Source organism: Schistocerca nitens, chromosome 3 (assembly GCF_023898315.1).
Source record: "Schistocerca nitens isolate TAMUIC-IGC-003100 chromosome 3, iqSchNite1.1, whole genome shotgun sequence".
In the NCBI taxonomy this organism is placed as follows: domain Eukaryota; kingdom Metazoa; phylum Arthropoda; class Insecta; order Orthoptera; family Acrididae; genus Schistocerca; species Schistocerca nitens.
In genome coordinates this window covers 964,344,379-964,358,267 of record NC_064616.1, presented here as the reverse complement: position 1 = coordinate 964,358,267, position 13,889 = coordinate 964,344,379, and the positions used below count along the sequence as shown (strand labels likewise).

At 41.6% G+C, this 13,889-nt stretch overlaps 1 protein-coding gene across 2 annotated transcripts in view; it reads right to left on the bottom strand.

The window, feature by feature from the left end:
* Positions 1–742: 742 nt before the first annotated feature.
* Positions 743–13,889, bottom strand: part of LOC126249032 (peroxisomal targeting signal 1 receptor) — a 244,690-nt gene continuing 231,543 nt past the window's right edge. For both annotated transcript variants that reach the window (XM_049950646.1, XM_049950647.1), the window contains exon 15: positions 743–941. The gene's annotated coding sequence lies outside the window, so the exon portion shown is untranslated. The remainder of the gene's footprint in view (positions 942–13,889) is intronic.

The window sequence follows — 13,889 nt, the reverse complement described above, 5'->3', positions numbered from 1 at the left end:
TCATACTCTGTAAGTACAGTGTAACTTAATACAATACCCAAATTTATGTATGTCTGTATATGACACCTGTATAACTTGAGAACAATACCCAAATTTACGTATGACTGTATATTCTTTCAGATGTCCTGTATCTTATCTAATATGTAAGGGTATATGCTAAACTTCACAGTTTTTTTAATCTAATGAGAAGATCAATGTATCTGTGCACAAAACAATAATCTGTAAAAACCTTGACTCGTTCTATATCCAGGGGTATGTTTCCATATGGATCTATGGAACACAAAATAAATAAATAAATGAAAGCTTTAATGTTATAAACCTTTATTAACTCATATTATGTGCTCACAAGCAGTTTCAACAAATATCTCATGTGTTTCCATCTTTGTTTCTTTGACATTTTCATTATTAACCAGACATATTTCACTTGCAATGCTATGAGTATCATCATCTGCTTGCATTCTTTTTGCGGCATTTACAACTCCACTACACATAGTTCCTCTTGGAATGAATGATATTCCTTTCTCATTGCTTTAACCTCCAATATACATTACTAAGTTGCTTTGTCCAGTTCTACATTTCAATATACTGTAATATGAATGACGACACAAATTTGTAACCTGAACTACAATGTTCAATTTCTCGCTTGTATGTGTATTTAGTGACTGAATACTGCAATGTTTTTTTCTGGACAGCATCAACTGGATCACATAATGAACAAGCGATATACCAGTGACAAATGAACTAAATTATTAAGCATTTATTCAATCAACTTATACATCATATTTATTTACATAGCAATTATTCCCAATTATACAACTCTAGATGTATTACACTTATTAAGACAGTAGTTTAAGGTCAAATTCATGAACATTAAGAATCAATTGAAAACCATTATGCTGCCTGTGCAACCACACAGCTCTCCAGCATCCACTTTACTGTACCTGAAAAACAAAAAAAACAAAAAAAATCTGTGAAGATGAAATACAAAACAACAACGGAAGTAACAAGATTAAATCATTTGTTACCTACCAGATATAGCTTGTTTTTACTTGAAAATATTTCAATAGTTACAGTACAGTAACTAATCATTTACAACAGTGTGCATTTTGTCTACCCATACTACAAAGGGTTGAAGATTAAAAGAACCAAAATAATATTAAGTTGAGATTTACCTGAATGTGAGCTATTTGGACTGTGCTGAGATGTGAAAACTGTGTGCCTTGATAGGCTTCAAATATCTGTATTTTGTAGGCAACTCTATTTCCTGCACCATCTACGCATACATCATTAAACAACTCAAATCTTCAATATTGAAATACCATTTCATTCAATAATCTTATAGCTTTCATAGTGATCAAACATGAGGATATTAACTTCACAAAGGAATATACATACTTTATATGCTCCTAGTTTTATTTCTTTATCCATCCAGCAGTATTTATTATTCACCAGTTGAAATGGTATTCATTTCAAAGCTCCATCTTCAGACACTACTGTGCATGAATCAATGTACATCCACAACAAATATCTTCGAAACATGACGAAATAGCCCACATGTCCTTTATCAACCAGTACAAAACATCTTAACTTACTGACCCAACGTTAAAAAAACTGAGCCGATGTGGAAATAGAAAGAAAGGAATCTAAAGTATGTATCTTTCTTCATAAAGTTATTAGCAGCACATAAGAGGTTCAGGATCAACTCCTAAAATGGCATAAAGTTTTAATTTGCCAGAAAGGTTAATTTTAGCATATTCTACACATTTGTGTTTGATAATATTTCTCCAGCCAATAGAAGTCTCCCTTTGTGTTAGCCTCTGGGTGCAATGGACATACTCTCAAAATGGCTAGAAATCACAATTTGGTGTTGTTGGGAAGGTACCTGTATCTCTTAACACTACAACTTGCGGTACTCTTCTGAAAGTTAACCTATGGACCTGTTTAACTCATATTACCCAAACCCCACAACTAAGTCTTGTAGTGTCCGATTACTTTCAAAGCTAGTAAAGATTGTCTGTATGCAATATTGCTAATTTTTCTCCATCACTACTGTTCCTGTTATTGGTTCTCCTCTATGTAATTGAGAAGTTCCTTATTTAACCATGTTTCTAATCATTACATGGTTTGTTTTCAAAGAACAGCATCATGGAAACCACCAAAAGCTGCCATAATGTGTATTTACAGAAGCTTCCTTTAACCTGGTGTAATGTTCATCTGTGAGTATCTCCTATATACAAAGGTTCAACATCATTATTTTATGTAGGTGACTTGAAGATGGCAACTTGAGCAAAACTAGTTATCTGTGAATAATACACATTATGGCCACTTTTGTTGGTTTTCATGATGTCATTCCTTAGCTACGTTGTAGCGGTGGAGCACTATTTACAGAAAATAGTGTGTTTTACTTTCATTTGAAGATGTCTCAAAAGTTTACCTTTCATGAATACACACACAGTATTTGCAGAGTTTAAGACAGTTTTAACACTTTGACATGATTTGTGTACTTCCAAAGCACAATAACACATCTATCAGCTATAACAACATTGTCACTGTTTATTGCTGACTCTTTAGTTGCAGATGAAGTGTTAACATGTATCACTGCTCATGTCCCCAGATTCTGTAAACATGTTTAAACAAGCCGGTGTGCCTTTCCTCAGATTATTTAGATGTGTTTACTTGTGCTGCCTGAGCGTACATAGGGGACAACTGATTTCCACATTTTTGTAGTGAGTGACAGATTTGGAGATGTGCTGGCCAAGGCAACAGCCAAACCGTGTGTACTGCAGAAAGGCAAGCCAGCATGGGCAACATGCAGTTTTGCATTATCTCATTGAGAGACCTTGAAGATACAGCAGCACAGCCACCGGCCTTAACATTTCAAAAATGTATCATCAATAGTACGAGGCATGTCCAGGAAGCAAGTGCATTAGACTTTTTTAGAAAAAGTGTATTTGAAAAAAATTACAGGCTATTTTAATACACCTGTTGAATATTTTTCCACATAATTGCCAACCTGTTCAGCGCTTGTGGTCAGCCATGACAAAAGTTTCTTTGTACCCTCCTTGAAGAGCTCTCCCGTCAGCTCCTTTCCCCACTCTAGAACCTCATTCCGCCCCAGTTGAAAATTTATTTCCATTCATGTGTGTCTTTTGGGAAGTGAAAAGATGATAATCTGAAGGCACCAAGTCAGGGTACTATGGAGGTTGGTTCAGAACATCCCAAATTAAATGAGTCCAAGAGTGCCTTGGTTTCTAAGGCTGTGTGAGGACAGGTATTTTCATGCAACATGTGCTAGCCTCTCATCAGAATTCCCCTACTTTCATTTTGAAAGCTCCTTATGAGATTTTTTTTTTAACTCAAAATATCTTTGTGCATCAATGGCCTCCAGCTGAGGCAGAAATTCAACCAAAATTATACCTTTTTGGTCCCAAAACACAGGCCATTTTTGCCCAAAATTGTCCTGAATTCTTCGGCAGGTGGGAAATAGGTGTGATGCCACTGTGATGACTGTCTCTTTGTTTCTGGCATGTAATGAGTGACACACGTTTCATCTCATGTCACAATAGAGCTCAGAAACCTTCCAATGAAAGTCCCTCAAGAAACTCACTTGTGCCACTGGCTCAATTTTTCTTGTGCTGCCCTCTCAGCTGTTTTGAGATCAATCTTGTACACAGTCTCCAGTATTCAAGTGTTCCTCTAAGTGCCTCATGTAAGAGAATTCAAGAAAGTTGTGGAAACATTGCAAAAATTTCACCCACTGTCAACTGGCAGGTTTCACAAACAGTTTCCTCAATTTTTTGCACCAACTCATCAGTCAAAATAAATGGTCTTCCACTCCCCTGCACATGAACATTTGGTTTGCCTCCACTAAGCTCCCTACACCACTTAAATGCACTCGTTCCCTTCATAAAACACCTTCACCATAAACCATTTTGATTCACGAAAAAATTTTGGTACATGTTATTCTTTCCGTGAGAAGGACGCGGATCTCAGCACGTGCCTAGCACCTGGTGGGATTTCTTACTGACATCTTTCATGCAACTGCACACTACAATGTGAGCTTACATACTACTGTCTTCCCACAATGCTTGCTCTGGTCACAGTCACAGTACACTTACTTTCTGAACATGCCTTATGAGAGCTGAATGCCTGACTGAGATGCTTCTGTAGCCACTACCTGATCGGTCTACCTATAGCTATACTGCCAACAATAGTGCATTCAAGTGGTTGTTTATTTCCACTGGCTGTGTATTTTCTTGCTATGTTCTTGTGGCTACTTACAGAGTTGGTGTTTCTACCATTTCAGAATGGGTGTAGTTTGAGCCTAATTTTAAATTTCTAGAGCAAGCTTTGAAAAATCCTCATAGGGAAATATTCAACCATGAGAAAGTAGGCAAAGATCTTTGCTATCTTCATTTCACCTAATGTGAAAAAGGCATGCCTTTGACTGGCCTGATACTGCAATAAGAAGCAAAAATGTAGGAAAAGACCTTTTTCAAGCTCTTAGATGGGTTTAAAAACAGTCATGGCATTTGTCAATCGAATGTATAAGGAGTAAAGTTATTTGCAGATCCAGATGCGGTTGACGTTTTCAAAACAGAGTTTGAAATCACACTCAAGACTACACTAAGGAGCAAATTTGCAATTATAAACACATGAGTGTTAATTTTAAGATCTACTACATCTATGTGATTACTCTGTTATTCACAATTAAGTGTCTGGTACAGGGTTCAAAGAACCACCTTCAAGCTGTCTCTACCGTTCCACTTTCGAATGGCGTGCGGGAAAAATGAGCTCTTAAATTTTTCTATGCGAGCCCCGATTCCTCTCATTTTATTGTGGTGATCATTTCTCCCTATGTAGGTAGGTGCCAACAGAATGTTTTTGCAATTGGAGGAGAAAACTGGTGATTGAAATTTTATGAGAAGATCCCATCACAACGAAAGACGTCTTTGTTTTAATGATTGCCACTCCAATTCATGTATCATGTCTGCGGCACTATCTCCACTATTTCACGATAATAAAAAATGAGCCACCATTCTCTGAACTTTTTTGGTGTCATTCGTTGGTCCCACCTGACATAGATCCCACACCACACTGCAATACTCCAGAATAGGGCGGACAAGTGTGGTGTAAGCAGTCTCTTTAGTAGACCTGTTGCACCTTCAAAGTGTTCTGCCAAAGAATCGCAGTCTTTGGTTTGCTCTACCCACAACATGTGATTGTTCCAATTTAGGTTACTTGTAATTGCAATCCATAAGTATTTAGTTGAATTTACAGCCTTCAGATTTGTGTGACTTATTGTGCAATCAAAATTTAAGGTTTTCTTCTTCTTCTTTAACTCATGTGAATAACTTCACACTTTTCTTTATTCAGGTTCAATTGCCACTTTTCGCACCACACAGATATCTTGTCTAAATCATTTTGCAATTTGTTTTGGTCATCTGATGACTTTATAAGATGGTAAATGACAGCCTCATCTGCAAATAATCTAAGAGGGCTGCTCAGATTGTCTCCTAGGTCATCAATATAGATCAGGAACAATAGAGGGCTTACAACAATTCCTTGGGGAATGTCTGATGTTACTTCTGTTTTACTCGATGACTTTCCATCTATTACTACGAACTGTGACCTTTCTGACAGGAAATCACGAATCTATTCGCACAACTGAGGCGATATTCCGTAGGCACGCAGTTTGGTTAGAAGACTGCTTTTGAGGAACGGTGTCGAAAGCCTTCTAGAAATCTAAAAATATGGAATCAATTTGACATTCCCTGCCAATAGCACTTATTACTTCATGAGTATAAAGAGCTAGTTGTGTTTCACAAGAACAACGTATCCTGAATCCGTCCTGTCTATGTGTCAATAAATCATTTTCTTCGAGGTAATTCATAATGTTCAAATACAGTATACATTCCAAAACCCTACTGCAAATCGACATTAGTGATATGGGCCTGTAATTCAGCGGATTACTCCTATTTCCCTTATTCAGTACTGGTGTGACTTCAGCAATTTTCCAGTCTTTAGGTACGGAACTTTCTGTGAGCGAGCAGTTGTATATAATTGCTAAATATGGAGCTATCATATCATCATACTCTGAAAGGAACCTGACTGGTATAGAATCTGGACCAGAGGTCTTGCCTTTATTAAGTGATTTAAGCTGCTTTGCTATACCAAGGATATCGACTTCTATGTTTCTAATCTTGGCAGTTGTTCTTGATTGGAATTCAGGAATATTTACTTCATCTTCTTTGGTGAAGGAGTTTTGGAAAACCATGTTTAGTAACTCTGCTTTAGTGGCACAGTCATAAGTGACTTCACCGTTGCTGCCTACATAATCCTTAGCTTAATCAAAAGAAACATCTGCCACAAGACACAAAATGAAGAAGCAGTAATAACTGTTCTTTCATCATAAAACACTTCTGAAACACACAGACTGCCTCCGATGTGTAGAGGGAAGCTGAAAGAAAAACCTCTAGCCTTGAAAGATGTTGCCCAAAATGCTCTACCAGCTGTTTTTAGAGCTGAAAAAAGTTCTTTGGTGCCTTGTGACTTCTTTGTTGATTAGTTTAGCGACCAGTTTCTACATACATTTTAAATGTTTTTAACTGAAAAAGGACTGCCTAAAAAAAACACACACACATACACACACAATCTTATTAATCAACAATGCACCTACACACCCTTTTGAGTTGAAAAGTGGTGATGTCATTGTGCGTTTCCTTCCCCCAAACATTACCAGTCAAATTCATCCACTGGATCAGCAACAGTTAAACAGCACTACCATGAACTTTTTTTGAGATCGACCCTGCAAGATGATGACATAAAAAACAATAACGTGAATGAGGCACTGATGGCAGTAAATATGAAACACAATTTATTGATGTGTGCAAGTCTGGGATTATGTGGATGATGAAACTCTTCAAAGTCAGGATAATGAGCTTGAAGGACACAATTCAGAAATTTTTTTTAGCTTGACAGATGTGGTAAAAAGAATTTACAGGTGCAAAGACATGAATATGTGCAAGGTGAGTAAATGGGTTGTCACAGACAACTCACAAGAGATCATGAACCAAGAAACTGTAGAAACAATGTTGCAATGAAATGCTGACACGATTAAAGAACCCAAAGTAGATGATATGGGTGACAGAATGACAGCTGACAGTGGCTTTCAAGTGCTTGAGGTAAGTCTAAATTAAGAATTTGTTACCATTTAAAAACCCACTGGGCTAACACAAATTACAGCACATGTGTTGCTGTTTGTGTTGCCCTAACATGTGTTGAATAATGCAACGAATCACCATTGGTCAACATCCTTCTAATGACAAGATGACAGGCCATCAATGCTCAAAAACATTTGGAGGAAGACAAAAAAACAAACACAAATTAGTGAGGTTTTTCAATGAGTAATTCATACGCTATCAACTTTTAAGTATACTGTAATTCTAAACCTGTAATTTTAACTTTAATAAAGAAAGTAGGTGTAGCCTACAAAGAGATTTTTTTAATTTGTTTGACTTTCAAAACTACATACAATAATTGTAAAACAAAATGCTGTACTACATATCAGTTGTTCATGGCTTAAATGAGGAAACTGCTATCTGAAATGGCTTTTCCCCTTTTGGTCGGTTAACCAGAGTTATACTGTAATGGCAAACTACTGTTCACTAAATATAAATGGGTGGTTGCAATTAAACTGATGGTGTTCCAAGTGCTGCAGCAGTGCGAGCTGTATACATCACGGGGTACTGAAAAATCGTAGTTACAGTGAAACCCCACTTTAACACTTTTCAAGGGACTTCCAAAAAATGGTGTAAAATGTGGGAAATAACGTTTTAAGCTGTAAAAGTTACATATAGGATACCCCCTTGCACTTTATGTATGATATATGTACATAACAGGCATCAAAAAGCTTGTCAGGTACTTGTTTATTATCTAATTCAGGTTTATTATCGAATAAAAACCACTGATGTAACTGGAACTAGTAACTGCCAATGAAGTAGGAACGTTTGACTCAATTTCATATGTCATAATCGATGTTTCTTAAAGCCTGCAGTTGTCATTCATGATTTAAATAATGAAATACTGCACTAGTTACATATTTTCTCATGCTTAATATAACGCATTTCGAGACTCTTTTTGTCAAGTGCAAATACGTACATAAGTATTCTGTTTTGTGTTTAAATATGCGTTATTCTGCATCTTTTGTACTGTAGTCGTCTTTTTGAGGTTATCAGGTAATGTGGCTCCTCAGTTATGTAGAAAACCACACACACTCAAACTATCACCCACATTGTTTGTTTGTGTAACATCACATAAAATATATACGTAAATACTGCACTTACTATGAGAATAAATTCTTGAAACACATTTTGCTCAGCTTGAATAAAATACGTAACCGGCACTGTGTTTAAACATTTGAGCAACGCAAAGTGAATGGCGTTGTCACTAGTGCTCCAAGTGGCCATATGCCGAAACATGCTAAAAATGGTTCGACAAAGGCATCACAATGATCACAACTATGTTTGTGCAGTAGAGACAGTTTGGAAATGGTTGTGACTGGTCATGATACCTTCATTTGAACGAACCTAGTTACTCACATCAGCCACCACGCCAAGTAGAGCTTGGCAGTGGTGGGAGATACGGCATGAATTGTTCCAACTTTTACACATTTACCTGTTCAGATCCACTGAGTAGAGTGCCCTGGTGTCAAGAAACTTAACCACATAAAATTTGTAAACACTACTGGATGGCCAACATCATGCCAGCGTCATTTTTTCTCCACAAACATTTTTTCGTAATGCCTAAATCACAGGAAAATTATAGATACGTTGATGCAAAATCAGGTGCAAATTAACATTGTGGGCATAAGAAATTTGACAGGACTGATAAAAAATGTCATAAACGGTGGGAAAACGTCAAATGCGGGCATGTTAAAGTGGGGTTATACTGTATGTTCATTGATCAGTGCGGTCGTGGAGTATGTGAAGGAGGTGGGTGGAGGTTCCATTTTCTGTAAGCAGTCAGAATGTGGTGTGGATGTAGGAAAATGGGAGGAACCATCAAACGTGATAATGGTTGTTCTGGCACATTTATTATGATGTGGTCACAAGTTACAACATGGGTTCAATATGGTCTCCTCACTTAGCAACATGCTGCATACATAACAAAGCATCATCAACATTTGCTCACAGCATATCTAGTACAATCAGAGTGATATGTCAAGAGTCTGGACACATACCTAAAGACACAATCTCTCAGGTACCACCCAACCAGAAGTCACATGGATTTAAGTCAGGGGGGTCTGAAAGGCTCCACATCTTGAAGTTGTCTAGAGATGAAGAAGACGTTTCCAAAGGTTTCTTGAAGCAAATCTTTCACCTGGCAAGTAACATGTTGAGTCACCCCATCTTGCAAGAGAACAGTAGTGTAGACACAGTCACACTCTTACAAAACTAGAATCATGTGTTGCAGGAGGAGGTCCTTATAATATGCAGATGTTACAGTACACCTAACAGGCCTGTGAAGTGTCATCACATTGAAGAGAAAGTGTACGTTGCTGCACAACATAAGGAGGCGTAAGGCCTCATATGCGCCAGTCCTATGCATTCATGGCAACATGCAGAGTAAAATGTGCCTCGGCATCCCAAGATGGCCACATGTCATTTATTTCTACACGTGTCAGAAAATGAAAGTAGTAGTAGAGGGGTTTTGTGGGCGCACGACAGCAAGGTCCTCAGCGCCCGTTCAGTATCCTAGTGAGACGGGTGTCAAGAAAAAAAAGCTCAGAACAGTTACATAAAACTGAACATAAAACACGGGGAACAATCATTGGAAAATATGTGCTCACCCACACCGAAGCGTGGGATGAAGCAGGGCGTCAGCAGTAAAACATGGACAACACAGGAAGAAAATGAGAGAGGGAGCTAAAACAATGTAGCAGATGGAAGTGGCTGGCTGACCGCAAGGAAAAAAAGGGAGGAGTCAGCCACTCTGCAATGCACTAAAACCTCCAGCCTAAAAGTTTAGGCCAGAGTCCAAACACATCACAAAACTTAAAAACCCTAGACACACACATCTCATCGTTTGCTAAAACACAAGGCAGATCCCCATCAACTTGTGCTTCTGCCCTTGCATCACGGTATAAAATGCAGTCTGTTAAAATGTGCCGGACAGAAATGTGCACACCACAGGCATCACAAAACGGAGGATCCTCCCACCGTAATAAATAGCTATGCGTCAGAGGACAGTGCCCGATCCGAAGACGTGTGAGGGCCACCTCTTCCCGCCTGAGCAACCGGCAGGAGGAACGCCACGGCCGAGTGGTTGACTTTACCGACCGCAGTTTATTGGCCGTCACCGCCAGCCATTCGTCCTCCCACAACTCCATGCACTTCCTGTGGAGTGCAGCGATGACTGACTGCAAGGGGATAGGACACTGGACCACATCCTGCTCTCTGCAGGCCTCCTTGGCAGCCCGATCAGCCTGTTCATTGCCCCATATGCCGACATGACCAGGCACCCAGCAGAAGGATACCTCTTTACCCCGCTGTTGGAGCAAGTACCGTTGGCCATGTATCAGCTGAACCATCTCCTCAGTCGGGTATAGGTTCTGCAGTGATTGTAAGGCACTAAGAGAATCGGAGCAGAGAAGAAATCGATCTGCTCCAGTGCCTTCAGGATCGCGTGGAGCTCAGCAGGGAGGCGAATCCGGGTAACATTATCAGGGAACACCACAGAACAGCCAAGGAAATTCTCCTGTTTGGAGCCATCAGTGTAAACGACAGTGAAACCGTGATGCACATCTAAAATGTTAAAAAACAGTGACTGGAATGTAAAATCTGGCGTGCCATCCTTCTTAAAACGAGTCAAATCTAAAATAAGTTTGGGTCTCCGGAGGAGCCAAGGTGGAGATCTGCTCCAACTGCGACGTAAAACACGAAGACCAGCCATAGACATTGCAGCGAGGCAATCCTGTGCGCGAAGCGAATCCCATAGGGCTGCGTCGCACGTTGCCGGTTATGAAATAACTGTGCCAAAGGAGGCTGAGCAACGGTATGGTATGCAGGGGTGTATGGTGTGGACAAAGTTTTATACGCCTGGCGGACCGTAAGTAGCCGTCGCCGCATATGGAGTGGCGGTTCACCAGCCTCTGCACAGAGGCTTGGTATGGGGCTAGTTTGGAATGCCCCAGTGGCCAACCGAAGCCCTTCATGGTGCACAACGTCCAAAATCTTTAAGTAAGAAGGCCTCGCGGACCCATACACCGTGCACCCATAATCGAGCCGAGATCGCACAAACGCCCTGTAAAACTGGAGCAGACAAGTCCTGTCAGCTCCCCATGTACCGTGGCTAAGACATTTTAAAATACTTAAAGCCTGAAGCGACCGCCGTTTCAGGTCTTTAAGATGAGGTAACCACGTGAGCCTCGAGTCAAAAATGAGCCCCAGAAATCTCACCGTGTCTTTAAAAGACAGAATAGTGTCCCTCAAGCGCAACTCAGGAAAGGTGAAAATCGAACGAGAACGGTTAAAAAGAACACATACAGACTTCTCGGTGGAAAACTTAAATCCACTCTTCAGCGCCCAGTCATCCAAATGCCTAATCGTAAGTTGCAACTGATGAGTTGTCGTTGCAAGGCTTGAAGAAGAGCAGAACAAAGAGAAATCATCCACAAACAAAGAACACTGGACAGGACTTTTCACTATGGACGTAATGCTATTAATAGCGATGGCAAAAAGAGTCACACTTAAAACGCTACCCTGAGGGACACCATTCTCCTGCTCAAAGCGATCAGACAGGACGTCACCAATTCGGTATCTAAAATATCGTGGCGAGAGGAAAGACTGAATAAAAAGAGGAAGACAACCACGAAAACCCCATTCGTGAAGCTGCTCCAGGATGAGACGCCTCCAGTTGGTATCGTAGGCCTTCTCGATGTCGAAAAATACACCTATAAGGTGATGACGGCGTAGGAAAGCTTGTTGTATAGCCGCCTCCAGGAGGGCAAGGTTATCGAAGGTGGAACGAAACCTCCTGAACCCACACTGAAAGCGACTAAGGAGTTGCCGGGATTCTAACATCCAGACAAGGCGGCGGTTGACCATCCGCTCCAAGGTCTTCCCTATGCAACTAGTGAGGGCAATACTACGGTAGCTACTTGGGCTCGTGCGGTCTTTCCCAGGTTTTAAAAAAGGGATTAAAACTGCCTCACGCCACGCGTCAGGAAAGTGACCCAACGCCCAAATGTCATTAAAAAGTGCGAGGAGGAGTTCTCTGTTGCGCATTGTGAGGTGCCATAGCATACTGTAATGGATCCTGTCGTGACCAGGGGATGTGTCACGAGCTCCAGACAATGCAGAATCCAGCTCCCACATAGAAAAAGGGCAGTTGTAAACTTCATGAGAGGTGGACTGGAAGTTCAGACTACACCTCTCAGCAACCGCTCTATGGCGCTGGAAACCTGGATCCTGACTGGTTGTGGCAGTAACTGTCGCAAAATATGCCGCCATAGTCTGGGCAATGTCTCGCGGAACTGTGTGGAGAGTGCCGTTATTCATTACAGCAGCTATGGGGCACCTCCCTCCTCTGCCAGAAATTCTCCTGATGGTCTCCCACACAATGGAACTTTTGGTGGAACGATTAATGGTGTTCAGGAACTTTTGCCACGACCTCTTCTTGCTCTCACGAATAATGCGGCGACATCTTGCCCTCTCCACCCGAAAGGCTGCAAGATTCTCAGCAGTCGGCCGACACTTGAACCAACGCAGAGCCGCACGCCTGGTCCTGATTGCAGAGTGGCATTCGTCACTCCACCAAGGCACAGGTGGCCTTTTCCGGTGGCCTGTGGACTGTGGAATGGATGCTGCAGCGGTGTGGTGGACCGTTTTGGTAATATGATCCACCCACACCTCAACATTCGCACAGTGTTCGAATTGGGCCAACTGGCTATAAAGTGTCCAGTCAGCTCCACTGAGCACCCATCGTGGTGGTCTCCTTTCGGGCCCCACGCCATCTGGCAGGTGAATCCAGATTGGGAAATGATCACTGCCGTGCAAGTCAGCAACCACTTCCCAGTGAGCACTGGCGGCAAGAGCTGGAGAGCAAAGCGAGAGATCAATGGCAGAGAACGACCCGGTCGCCGTGCAGAAATGAGTACTCTGTCCTCCATTGAGCAAGTAGGCACAGGAGGACAGGAGAAGCCTCTCAATCGCTCTACCCCTGGGGCAGGTAATTGCAGAGCCCCAAAGCACATTGTGGGCATTAAAATCACCACAAATAATGAATGGCTGGGGGAGCTGTGTAAGAAGGTCGGTGAGGGCCGCGTCATCAAGAGCATCATGTGGGGGCAAGTAAAGTGAACAGACAGTCAATGGATGACGCACGTGCACGGACACAGCGACGGCCTGTAAAGTCGTCTTAAGTGAGAGAGGCGAGGAGTGGTAGTCCATCCTGACGAAAATACCGACGCCTCCTCTAGCTCTCTCTCCACGCAGGTCGTCCTTTTTGTGGAGTGTATAGCCTCGTATCTCAGGGGAGTATGATGGATGGAAATACGTCTCCTGCAGACAGAGACACAGTGGTCTACCCTGCGATAGTAGACGAAGTTCCTCCACATGCGTCCTGAACCCTTGCAAGTTCCACTGAAGTATGGGAGCCATCGATGATGGGGGTAGCACCTTCATCCTGTCTCTCCGACAGGGCGGGGAGACTGCAGCAGGTGGAGGGGCAGGCGTGGGGCGAGATGATTTCCCCACACATACATCGGATTCCATCAACTCTGGGGAAGAGTCAGAGGAAGCCTCACGGAAAACCACAACTGCATGGTCAGACGGTTTACTACGGGATTTGACCCGCTGGTGCTGCTGTATGGGAGCTTTCTGTGGTTT